Source organism: Heliconius melpomene, chromosome 19 (genome assembly GCF_056956725.1).
Source record: "Heliconius melpomene rosina isolate 202511_hmr_F chromosome 19, ASM5695672v1, whole genome shotgun sequence".
Classification (NCBI taxonomy): domain Eukaryota; kingdom Metazoa; phylum Arthropoda; class Insecta; order Lepidoptera; family Nymphalidae; genus Heliconius; species Heliconius melpomene.
In genome coordinates, this window is record NC_140407.1 from 6,635,902 (window position 1) to 6,649,573 (window position 13,672).

At 35.2% G+C, this 13,672-nt stretch overlaps 1 long non-coding RNA gene across 1 annotated transcript in view; it reads right to left on the reverse strand.

The window, feature by feature from the left end:
* The window catches only part of LOC146528524 (uncharacterized), a 41,174-nt gene that overhangs the window by 11,857 nt on the left and 15,645 nt on the right, over positions 1-13,672 (reverse strand). The window contains exons 2-3 of the long non-coding RNA XR_014879096.1: positions 11,848-11,949; positions 3,399-3,464 (exon numbers count right to left, since the gene is read on the reverse strand). This is a non-coding gene — a long non-coding RNA (uncharacterized LOC146528524). The remainder of the gene's footprint in view (positions 1-3,398; positions 3,465-11,847; positions 11,950-13,672) is intronic.

Consider the following 13,672-nt stretch of genomic DNA (forward strand, 5'->3'; position numbering starts at 1 on the left):
TCTTTTATATAATATACCAATATCTTTATAAAGTTTCTATTTTTATGACGTAAATATATAAGGAAAGGGATATCATTAAAACTTAAATTTCAAGTTGAAAAGAAAAAATCTTAGATTCTATAGTGATTTTGTACAATATTGATATATTTATTGTAGCTGCTGGTAGACAATGCTTTTTAGCGTTAAGCAATGTATTTTTTTTCTAAAAATGTATGCAATAAAGAATGAATAAAAAAAACAATAATATATAACGTCTTGACAATATTATAATATTAATATATTATCGTAATGTTAAAGCTTATATATAAAAACAAATTTTATTTATCTAAATTAAAATTCTTAGCCATGTCTAATAATATTTATCTACCCACCTATTTCACAGACACGTTCAAAACAAACAAAAGAGAGGCGAAACATTCATTATGCATGCGTATCGATCGCGTCTCCCCTTCCACTTTACCCCGGTGCACCCTATAGTCGCCACGCGCTGTATTTGCATAAGCTGATGCGTTCATTAAAGGGAGAGATAATTGAAGCTGTGTGGACCCGAACGGAGATTATTTTTACTATGTTATGTTCGTATAGGATTTAGGTTATATATATGTATGTAGATATATAGCAAAATAGACTAAGGGAATATAGTGTTAAGACACTCTGTTCTCTAAATCCATACGTGTGTAAAGTATTTAAAAATATATTTATAATAACAAATATAAGTAATGATATTTTTATATAAGTATACAGTAAGTAACTAATATTTAAATAATTATAAATATGTTTAGATATAAATCTAAACATTATAGACTATATTTTATTTTTATATTTTTCCCAAATTTTTCGAGATAGACAGAGAATATAGTCTTAAATTATTTCCAGATATCTCACAACTTTCGTATTTAATCTGACGCATACCTAAACAAATTTATTGTAATATTTATGACAAATAAGAGAAATAATAAACGTAGACCAAGTGAAAAGCTTACTTGCTCTACGACATCAACTTAATTCATACTTAATTTTAAAAGCAAATAACGAAAGAATCTAAATAGCGTCCCTCCTTCAACGCTCAAACGAAACTAATCAAGGCACACAAAAGAGTAACACGTAACTGGACGTATGTATGTACGCTGAGCTTATAGCTGCATACTTCCCACTCCACCTCCTTCCCTCTTCCCTCTCAGAGGGGGTCGTAATTAAGCCTCCCGCGTCACTTTGCTCCTAGTTACCGTAGGTCCGGACGAGACCTTATCAATAAAATGGATAACTTTATCTAAATGGTCGTGTTTTTGTTAATATGATAAAAGTTTATGAATGAACGTAGATTTTTGTACATTTGTATAAGTTTTGATTTTAAATTAAGCTTCGGATATCATTCTGTTCGGTCATACAGACATAATTTTCTCTTTCAGTTTAAAATTAAAAATATTAAAATATTTTAAGAATTAAAAGACAACCTTAACATATCATACTAAACATTAAAACACTATATCGTTAGTTTCCTCCTTAAAGTCCCACAAACATGATCATCTCAATTTAATAAGAAGTCAAACTACTACAAAGAGTATTTTCAAATCCTTAATTATACCAGCTAATCACGTAGACCTCGTTATAAGGAATCAATTTACCCCCGCGGGGTGGTTGGCGGTAGTAGGAAGGTGGTAGGGAGTTCACGAGACAGGGGTGCAATAATTAGGCGCGCGGATTAGTTCCAGCGAGCAAATTAACTTGAAACTCGATGGCTTCCAGAAGACAATCGGCATCTCCACTTTTCCAGTTCCAATAAAACAATTCAGGTATATTGCGTGGATTGAAAACGTCTACGGCGGTAACTAAACGGCGACATTACGATATTTTATTGCGTTCCAGGCGAAAGTATCAAAGTTGGATATTGCTGATACAGGGTTTGTAGCTCCAACTCCACGCCGCTTTCGAGCACGTACGAGGTGAGGTGTTGTTCTGACGATTTATACCGAAACTATTTGCCTTACTATGTGCTTATTCCTAAAAATATGAGTATGAAACAACAGTTAAAGTTAATTTTTTATGACTTTAATTATGGCTTATAATTTTATTAATATAATAATTTATATTTATATGTAACAAGTTACAATTTTGCCAACGATTTTAAAAATAAAAATTAAGTTGTATCATACTGTAATATTAGAACAATAAATTATAGGGGTATATTCGTCTTCAACTTTTAATTAAAACTATTTCTCAAATTATAAACGAAAATATCTAAAATCGCGCTTCATCAATAATTACAAGCAGTAATATAATATAATGAAAGATGTCTCGCAAAGGGGCCTTGCAGCCATCGTGGACGGCGGCGGGCGGGGTGTAGGGCGGGCGGTGCAGGTTGCCATGGCAACCGCCCCCGCCTAATCAATTGCAGAAATATGTAAGAACTATTGCCGAGTCGAGTTGAGCTATGCTTCATATCTATATGTAGTTGTAAGTTGTGTCAGTTAATTGTGTTATTTGTATAATTAAGTGTAAATAAATGATTTTAGATTGTATTTTAATAATTGTTTTAAAAATGGGTGTACCTAGAGATATTTTGGGGGGGTTTGGAGATTAGCTTTGAACAGATATCTTTAGTGTGGACGATGCCCAGGCTTGTCTTGATGGTCAAACGGAGGTTTAAGAATAAATTGGCGGGTTCAAGTCCCGTTAAAAAAATGTATATTTTTTAAAAAAGTAAGTGTGGAATATCACGTTTAAAATGTTAAAAATGTTTTAAAAGTTTCTCTTGATTTAAACAATCAATTTACTAATTTAATTAATTTATATTATTTCATTTTATTTTTATTTATAGTCTTATAATTTGAACCTTTAAATATAATCTTGAATAATATTTATATTATAAAAATATCAACCTGTGTCGCATTAAACAAAATACCATTACAGTTACAGCCAACCTATCGACGGAATTACTTGGACCCTATACTCTTGCCTATGGGACGCCCTTTCGTTCTTAGGCACGTAAATATAAAGTTAACCCTACAAGAAAGTTATCAACATTGAATTTGAAAAATAAACCCACATATACAACAAAAAATATAACATTTGTATAAATACAACTAGGTACATAGACTTTTTTACTTACAACAATTATGCTCATTTATACTATTAAATATTATAAAGTGAAAGGGTTTATTTGGTTGAACGCTCTAATCTCAGGAACTAATATTCCGATTTGCATATTTTTATGTGTTGCATAAGCCATATTTGGAATGGAAGGCTATAAGCTAAATTACTACAAGTTCATAGTTTCGATGTAACCTACGTACCAACTATGTACCGTATCATTGGTAATTCTTAGTTAATTCCTTATAACCATGGGTGCCTTAAAAGTTAGTTATAAAACATAGAAAATATATAAAAAAAATAATTACCTTTGATTCGTAATAAGCAGGACAAGGCTTGTCATATAATGGAAGTTGTGGCCGTATCTCGGACGACTGAAACATTAAAATTTTTAAATTTACTATTAAAAATATAGTTAAAAAGTTTTAGTGGCACAGTTAAGACGCGTTTCTTGAAGTCATGCTTTTGGATTTAAGTACTTATTTTAGAAAAAAATATTTGAAACATAAAATAGTAGTAACACTCATGTCAACAGATACAAAAACAATCAATAGATACTTAACACGATGGTTATTGGTTCAATCCTCGCCTAGGGGAATAACTATTTCTATTATTTTATTTTCCGATACCGGTAGACAAAGCACGGCGTTGAATTCCACCACTCTAACCACGTCGCAAAAATTGAGGAACGAAGTGTCTCAATACTCCACTCTATATACGGGAAAAAACGGCTGTTTTACTAGATTTATAAGTTTATTTATTTTATATGATTTTCTTGATATATTCGTACTTTACATAAAATATTGATTTATATTAATAATAATAAAATTATTATTGTAAGCTAAACACGTTACCAAGTTTTTCCCACACATTAATTATCAACGTTCACTCCTTTTAAGCCTAAGATACTAAGAATGTATAGAATTTGTAAATAAAACATGGAATTATGTAAATTACTGTTTAAACGACATGTATTTATTATGTATTTGTAAAGTACTTTTGCCTTTTGAGGCATTTTGAGGCCAATCGTGGCGCAAGGTTGTGACTGTAAGCGCGACAGGTTGTGGGTTCGATTCGCACTCGAGTTAAATGAAATATTTATTTTGTTCATTTCCTCGCTCTGGTGTCGAGATCAAATGCGACGTTGAGATCCGCGACTCAACACGCAATGTTACTAAAAGGTTCTTTAATTTAGCATTTCTTTCTTAAAAAAATAATAATATAGCATTTATTCTGTTACGCATCTCGCGGTTCATACAGCACGCGGCACCGACACCTGCCGCTGAAGCCTGCCATTAACATTGTTTATAGCCGCACTATTAATCGCTGTGCGCACCAAATGACTCGTAAAACTAATTATAACCAAGCCCCATCAAATATTCGGCGAGTATTCATCGCTATAATATAAATACTTTAGGGTATTTAGGGTAGGGTACCCTTAAAATAACTCGAGAAGCTCACACACTCCATTATGCGATTTAAAAATCATATTCAAAAACGACTCCGCTGAAATCAAACAAGCATGTCGGCCATTCTATTACCGACCCTTGCCGGAATAAATTCCATCGAAGCGCAATAATAATAAAAAAATGTCGAGAGCTTGTCGCGTGCAAAAGACGTGCGGTCACCCGGACCTTCACAAACCCCCCCCCCCCCTCCCCCCTCTCCTTACCTCCCGCTGCCCTACTACCCCCTGTCACCCCCTGCCGCCCTCCGGCCACCCGTCACCCCCGACAGGCACCCTCCAAGCCTCCCCGTAAGAATATAATATGCATTATGCGAAATCCGTAACTCTTATGTTGAGTCTGGCGAATACCTTAACCATGTGCAGTGCACACTTGATTTCCATCTTTAAGCTGTATGACATACAGTTTGAAATACCTTGGCAGCTACTTGTTTTAGGACGTCTTGGATGTGAAGGCTGGTGTGGTTTTCTTAGGGCGGGCGAGGCCTGCACTCTCGAGATAACGCCGGGTATTAATCATAGTATTATCGGCCGGTGGCGGCGTCTTTGTTATGACACTACGCTATTGCAGTTTTTTCTCTATCTACCCTCGAGCGCGCGATAAACGGCTCGAGAGTGAATTTTCCGGGACAGATGTTTTAGTAATCCGAGCAGATATCACCACCGACGGAGCGCCAATAAAACTTTCCATATTATTATTATGCCATGACGGCCGTGGGGTCGCTATCTGACCCTACCTCTATTGAGACATAACGAGAATTGATATTTACATATACCTTATTTTACCTTGTAAGTAAACCTATCTTATTTTACTTATCCCTATATTTAAATTATAAAACGTACAACCTTTAGAAGCAAAATCCAGTCAAACACACTGAATGATAAACCATCCCAGCACCATTACTCTCTTTGGCTGTCCATCATTAAGTCATGTCATATTTTACTCGCTAAAAGCATTGAATGGCGTATTTTCCGGTGGGTTTTTCCAAAGGGCTGAGATGACTGGCTCAATTGAAGCTTACATATCTTTGGAGCTGGTCCGGGGCCGGCGGGACCGGGGGAACGCAACAATTTGTGTATGATTAATGTCTGCGAGCGTCGGCGAAATGGCCGGAAATCTCAGCGCCTCCTGAGACCGCTTCAGACTATAAAACTTGAACACTGCTAAATAAAGTTGGCAACGTTACAATGTTTACGATATCGCCACGTTGCGTCGTGCTGGTGCGATTAAATCACTTTAGAAATTATTATACAAAACAAAATAGACAAGAAGAAATAATGGAGAATATGGAAATTTAGATAAATATTTTCTATTTACATTTAATAAGCATTACAATAATAAGCCATAGTTGTAATGGTAATGAAAGTCAGTACCACTAGACGATCCTAAAAGAGGTCTCGAACCTCAGCATTCCAGCCAGTCTGAGGAGGGCAATAAGAGGCGAGAGGTCGTTTGAGGTCATTTATTACCGATAGCTGGCTGCGAAATGTTCGTTTCTTCGTACTTAGCGACAATGGAAACGGCTAAAACTTCCCAATCCAATCTTAGACGCACACTAAGGTGAGGGTAGTTAGATCTACTTGTGAGCGCCGTTTCTGTGTGAGTGTGAGATCATTTTTCACGTTTCATGAAGCGCTCGGGTGCGGGGCAGTGGATTAAAATACATTTCGCTTGTCGCCGGTGATGGATGGCGGTGCGCCCCTCGCGGACGCGGAAAGGGTTGCTACCCCTAACTGAACCACCCCTTTTATGGCCCGCTCGGGCGTAATATGTAAGACATTGAAAATGAGAATATATGAATGTTGAATCTTAATAAAAAAATACTTTTTTATGATTAAAATCGAGAGATATATAAATTGAAAAGATCGTTACCTGATTAACATACGTGACAAAAAATAGAAACCTATGCCGTCATGGCGCAACTACACATGGTCTGACTATAAACGTAACTGCTGTGGCTTCGAATCCCACTTAAAGAACTTATTTCTTCCCTTTGGTAGCAAGAAAAGGCGCGGTGTTGTGTTCCGCTACTCAACAAATAATGTTTCGAAAATTGCATGGAGAGCAGAGTGGCTTAACACTTGAATCTTTCTACCTACCGCTTTAAGCAGGATACAGTGTGAATCTAAAAAAGTAACAATATTTTATAGACACTTTCATTTCTATGTATAATAAATGACATTGATTTATGTAAGACTTGAGTATCTAATAGTAACCAGAAACTCATCAGGGATAACATTTGAACAGAGCTAAGTGAAAGTCAATACGGCAAAAAACTTTCATTCCACTGGTATTTGCGTTGTATGGTGTTTTCCTAAAAAGCGATGCCCTCGTTGTTTGTCTATGTAAGTAAGTATGTGATGTTTTGCCAACTTGGTCAGATGAGTATCGAGGGCAATCACAAAAATGTTTTTATTCTTATTCTAATTTTATATACAATGTATTTAATAAGGTTTATGTATGAAAATGGCTTTCAGTCTTTTAATATGCGACAAAAAAATTGTTATCGAATTTCTGATTTAACAAGCTGATTGAGACTTGAAAGCTCAAGCATTCTTAAGAGATATTGACACAATCTAAGTGTTGAAAGTAACTCTGCAGATACAGTGGGTTTACTCGAGAAATTGGCTATCTAACAACTATTTACTTTAAAATAATATTATCACCTTGCAGGTAGTCTCCCAATAGCAATAAAATAGGTGTATGTTGTAAAAACATATACAATTCTAATATTTTTTTAAAGATTTTCCTTATACTTGATAATGGAAAGTAAGTAACTAATGAATGAGTAAATATGTGTCTAGAAGCTATGTAGGTAGATATCGACAGTGTGTAACAAGTAGCGTGGGTACTGACGCCGCCGGATATTTCATTTCCTACGAGTGCATTAGCGACGTTTAATATCACTATTGTGAGACGCATTATTGATAGCCGCTAATAAATTATTATGTTATTATTTTTCTTATTCTTTTTAAATAAAATAATATAATAAAAAGAAATAAGAAATTAATAATAGTTAATGTAATTGTTATTATACTAACGAAAAGTTGAGGCCAGTCGTGGCGTAGTGACGCAAACGTGGGACTGTAAGCGCGACAGGTTGTGGGTTTGACTCTGGCAACCAGACAAAGCGGCGCATTGGGTTCCACCACTCTCAACACGTAAAGCCTCTTCGTGCCTGAATTCGGCAAAAAGTGGGGAACGGAAGTGTCTTAAAGGGAACGCAATGCCTGTACATTAGGTTTTGGATTCCCATCTGCCTACCCTGCGGCTTGCAGAAGGATACAGCGTGAAGCTAAACATTTGAATTTTATTTTTTCTGCATGGTATAAAAAATGTAGAGGACGGAACGTTACTTTATGTGAAGTTTCTTTATATCGCGCGCTGTGTGCGTAAAATAGTTAAACATAAAACTTTTAAACGTTATCTTTATTAAATTTCAATTAAATATAATTAAATAAAACTAACGGCCAGATAGAATATTTACAAAGGAACAACTAAACAATAATTCTAACTATTTCATACAGTAATATATGAACGATGTCTGCAGTAGCCCACATTGTACAGTGTACCGTGTAAAGTAACCTGATCTTACATTAGTTGATTGCGCAAACACCGCTGTTTACGGACCGCGCCCGCGGACTGTCACCGTCTTATACCTTATGCTCGCTCTTACATATATGAATTTTATTTCTTTTTTATGTTATTATTTATTTCTATAAATAAGGAATTTTAGCTTCACGCTATATCCCGTATGTGGCAGCTTTATGTAAAGATATTTCGCATTGTCTTATTGCCGTAGAAAGGATATGAAAATAACTCATTTACCCGAATGGAATTTGAACCTACAACCGTTGCATTAACAGAAACACATAGTAGGTATATAAGTATGTGCAAGATTATAAGTGAGATTTGTTCTTGCACCTGTTGGAATTCATGGAAGCTTAATGTCTATAACATTTAACCCTTCAATTTATTAAAAAAAATATATTTAAAAAATTCAATCTGTATCCTATCTATAGCAGAGTAAATAGGGAGAACCTAGTGTTAAGACATTCCGTTCTCCACTTTTAGCCTAATTTTCAAAACTTGTACATCTCTCTTATAAGCTAGCACGCGCTAATATTGATACTACACCGTACTGTCACCACATTGAATTAAACCAGGAAATTGGTTAATTCCTATCACACACAACACAATCACAAAAAAGCAACACATTCATCACTAAAAGTGATACCACAGTAAAAAATTTACAAAAGATCCAGATGTTACTTCAAACATTGAAAGATATTTAACAAAAACGCGTCAAATGCGTCGCGTGCTGCTTTTTAACTAACAACCAGCTGCACTCAAAAAAAGAGTTAGAAGGGTTGCAACCCCTATCCTAAAGAAGGCACAAGTCACCCTTTTTATCAAGCGCCAATAAAAAACTTTGGCTCGTGCATGCGCTTTAGGATTTTAAACTGATTTGAATATAACATTTACATAGAGGAAGGTGGAAGCCCGCCATTGGTTCATTTGCGTAAGTTTGCGCGTTGCGCGAACTGATTCGTTGAATATTATAAAGTTATCTTATACGTATATGTAAATGAAGAAGGGACGTTATTTGCATATCAATATGAGTGTGGCATTTAGGTATAGGCGAGGTTTTGAAGAGTTATAGGTAATGTTCTAGGTATGTGTTTAAAATTTAAACTTTTAAACGATCACTTTTAGATTTTTAATACTAGATTGTATTTAACATTAATATTTTGTACTTTTTTAAAATAGGTAGGTACTTAAAGAAATACCTATATAAGGAATTGAAGAAATTAGATATAGGTACTAGGATAATAAACATCAATTCGCATATATGTATAACAATATACTATACGATTTTTTAGCTGAACTATGTAAAAGTCTGGCCGACGGCGAACATCTGAGCAATCTTTATTTTAGAAATTGTAGAGAAAATGTGATTAGGGGAGCGTCCCTTTGGTACAATCAGTGTATCGGGCCGTGTAGATGTAGCGAGGCCTCATTATCGAATTGTTTAAAATAACGAGGGTTTGTCCTGCTAGTTAAGGAGCCTAGAAAAAACATCTCGTTAGAAGTTACTAGTTCAGTGCGTTGTTAAACTAACAGCGGTTACGGTAATTACGTGGAAAACGTCCATTGTAATTGTTAATTTGGTAAAGGATTTTATTTTAGCTTTACCCTGTATCCCTCATATAGCAGGGTAGGCAGAGTGAACCAAGTGTTAAAGTATTCTGTTTCATATTGTTTGTTAAGTGACAGAAATCAATGACTTACTTAGTCTAGTTATCTGAAGGAATAAATGAAAAAAAAATGTATGTAGGCAAAAGGAATTAGTTTTAGGACACTCCATTTCCCACTAATTTTGTAAATGATGGGGGTTTTGTGAAGGATTCTGATACCCAGATTAATAATAATATGACAAGATCTTTAAAAATCTAGCATTAATGATGATTTTAAGCATATTTAACTTTTAAAAAAATCTAATTAATTTAAAATTCACTGTATAAATCACAGTAGGTATCTAATACTGGCCATTGACTTTGGTTTGCAAATCCGACGTTTCTATGAAGAAATCAACGAAGACGGAACACAACGCCCATAAATATCGATCTTTATAACAATTAGTGGTAAAAACAACACAGGGGAATCTAATTGCTGCACACGCAAGAACAAACGAGACGGTATAAGTAGCGTTTTGATTTTAAACTACAGAAACACGCCATGAATATTGATGGCACGCTGTAATAACTTAATAAACATTCAATATTCCTTCATTAATATTTAATCGCGAGAAGCTATCTAACTTATACGTTTTATGAGAAGTCATATGGCTAAATTTCTGATTGTAAACGCGATGGTTGTGGATTCGTTTCAGATATTCATTATATTTACATTATTTTCTTTTCCCTGGTCAGGTACAAACAAACGAAAATTGGAGAACGGAGTATCTTAGCACTAGCTTTCCACTATATGAACTAAAAAATATAAAATAAACGTTCAACTATAAGGAAAGAGTATTGATACAAATAAGGAAATACAATAACATTTATTGGTGAAACTTTATATAATTGACAATCAATTTTAGAGAGTAACTCTTAAAAATTGGTTCGCCTCGGTGGCAGTGTTTGCGGTGGAAGTTTGCCCTCCTGTCCCTGCTGCGGACCCTCTACACCAATTTAATTACCAAATGGTGCGTTTTCCGCGAGCTCTCTACCGTGTAAACACGCCTGCTGGGGACATGCGGCTTTACATAGACATATTTATAAATTTGATAGGATGCCGTCCTGGGGCAGCGTCGTAAACACGACGGTTGTGTGTTCGATTCCCAATTGGGGGGATTCATTGTCGAATCCACCACTCAATAGCAGTGTCTCGAAAATTAAATGGGAAGTAAGGAAAGCAGCATCTTATCACTAGGTTTTCTCAATCCACACTGCGGCATTCGAAATGCATGTGCAGTAGTGCAATTAAAAATTATGTGTATTTAGTCAGAGTGAATTTTGCAGAAAGTGTGAGTGTTAATACACTATGTTTGGAACTATTTTGCTATTTCAGCGACATACAATAATTTAGTTTAAAACCAGACACTGCTAGTGCCTATATATTCCAGCCTATATTTCCATAGTAAAAAATAATATATACACTATTAGTCATTATCATCATTAGTATTATACAGGTGATGATTTGTAGAAGTTATACTTCATTTATAACTGATGCTAACTGTAATAATGTGTAAATAGAATTCTTCTATACCTTTTTATAGTAATTTTAACAATACACACTTCAAAATGTGTTTTTATATTTAAAATTCTATCTTCACCTACTGAGTGAACGACAGACAACGCCCAGCCGTAACTATGCGGCGTAGAACACCGACATTTGGCATATATTTGTGTGCTCTTTGAAAAGTGTTGGGGAGAGGACTAAGAAAAGATTTCCCAAAATTCCTACGGGAACGGGTAAAAATTTTATTCACTTCTTAACACGTGCGGCAGTGGCACAAGCGTGACTATAAACGTGACAACTTGTGGATGCATTCGATCCCGCGCCAGAAAATGAAATGGTTAAAATAATTAAAAATTATTTTAGTTTCTACGCACTGATTCCGGAGCCAAGCGCGGCGTTAATGTCCGCCACTCAACACGCAATCTCTTGCTGTGTGCGGGTTACAGCGTGAAGCTAATAAAAGTCCACGTAAACGAAGTTGCAGCCTACATTTCGTGAATATTACAAAAAGCTTGTCTGTCATATAATAAGTATTCAACAGACGTACCTGCGAAGTACGGCGGAGCTCGGAGGGTCGAACAATAGTCGATAGTCAATAGGGTCGCCGGTCCCCGCGGCCGAGGCCCCACGACGCACCGCATTCACTCTGCTACAATTTGCCAAATTCAAAATATAAACATGTTGTGAATTGTAAATATTAAGTTAAATCTTAGGGCAGGACGTCAATAGGTAAGGATATAACGTTTTTGTAGGAGGAGTTTGCCGTAGTGGAGCAACGGGACGGCATTTCACTGTAAACTCGACGGTTGTGGGTTCGATTTCCATTCGGGCCCTCGCAACAAATTGAGTTCCACCACTCAACACATTGGAGTGTCTCAACACTAGTTTCCCTCTGCCTACCCTGCTATGTGCTGTATATTGTGAAGCTACTTAATTTATTTTTACGTTGTACGTAAAGTCTATAGACTTTAGCACTTATTTTATTATGTAACTAAATTAGCTAACTGCGCAGAAATAATTTTAATAATTAATATTAATCCTATATCTTGAAATATCTACACAATTATTAGCAATTTCTTCGAATGACCTAAGATAAAATCGATTATTGTATTGATGATTAAATCTTTAATGTACCTATTAGCTTGATAACGACAATTAAATATAAATAAATCACAAAGATAAAACTTAATTAAAATTTATGGGTTTAGGTCCAGACTTTCAATATATTTTTATTTCAGAAAAATTCTAAGCAATTTTAACCATTGCATATTCTTAACATTTAATTGGTACAAAATAAATATGTAGATGACATTCTGGCGTCTTCAAGGCAAAGTGCAGATATTTTAAAGTTGAGTATAATGACATTTAAAATAGCATCTACTTATTGAATTGAGAAGTGCGAGGTGGTTCTTGTAAATATAAAAGATAAAGTAAATAATACTGGCCGTCGTGGCGCAGCGGTACAAGGGTGTGACTGTAACGCGACGGTTGTGGGTTCGATCCCAACTCGAGGAAGTGAAATATTTATTTACGTTTATATTTCCATTTCTTCGCTTTGGTGTCAAGGCTAAGCGCGGCGTTGAGTTCTGCTACTCAAAACGCAAAGCCTCCAGAATTCGGCAGAAAGTGGGAAACGGAGTGTATTAACACTAGGTTCGTGCTGTGTGCGGGATACAGCGTGAAGCTGATTTTTAAATAATACTAAAAGTAATTTTAATATTATTACTCATACGAGCAACTGAACCTATACTCATCGCATGTACAATCCCTATCCCAGTAGGCCGTAATTTCAATAACTTTATTTCTTAGAAAACATTTACATACGTACAAAGAAAGCGCAACAACAAAGTAGATTCTTCAGTATTTTACAAAGTATGCATAAATTAAACACTTATCCTCTATTACGCTAGTATCTAGCGATCTGCAACGCTCTGTCGATATCAAAGGAACACCGACGTTAATTGCAATCTAGAATGGACAAATGGTGCAAAAATATTTTGTAAAAAAGAAGCCTCTAAGAAGTATCAAAACATCATATGCGGTAGCTAAAGAAGTGAATAATATACATTCATTTTCCTTTAAATACAATAAATATTTGTAATTATTGTAGTTTCTAGAGTTCTGTAACTTAAAAAAAACGGAACCGCCAAAATGCACTAGGTATCTAGAGTCTTGTCTCTGCTGTCTATTAACTCAAAGATAGAAAAAGCGTGAAACTAAAAAAACACTTCTTGAAACTGTTTTTGACTGTTGAAAAATACTATTTACATTCTAAATACTTTACAAACGAGAAGATTAACAAAATTACTTATTAAACTAAATGTTATTATAATTACGACGTCATATCTATACCTGCCACTTATCGTGTAGAA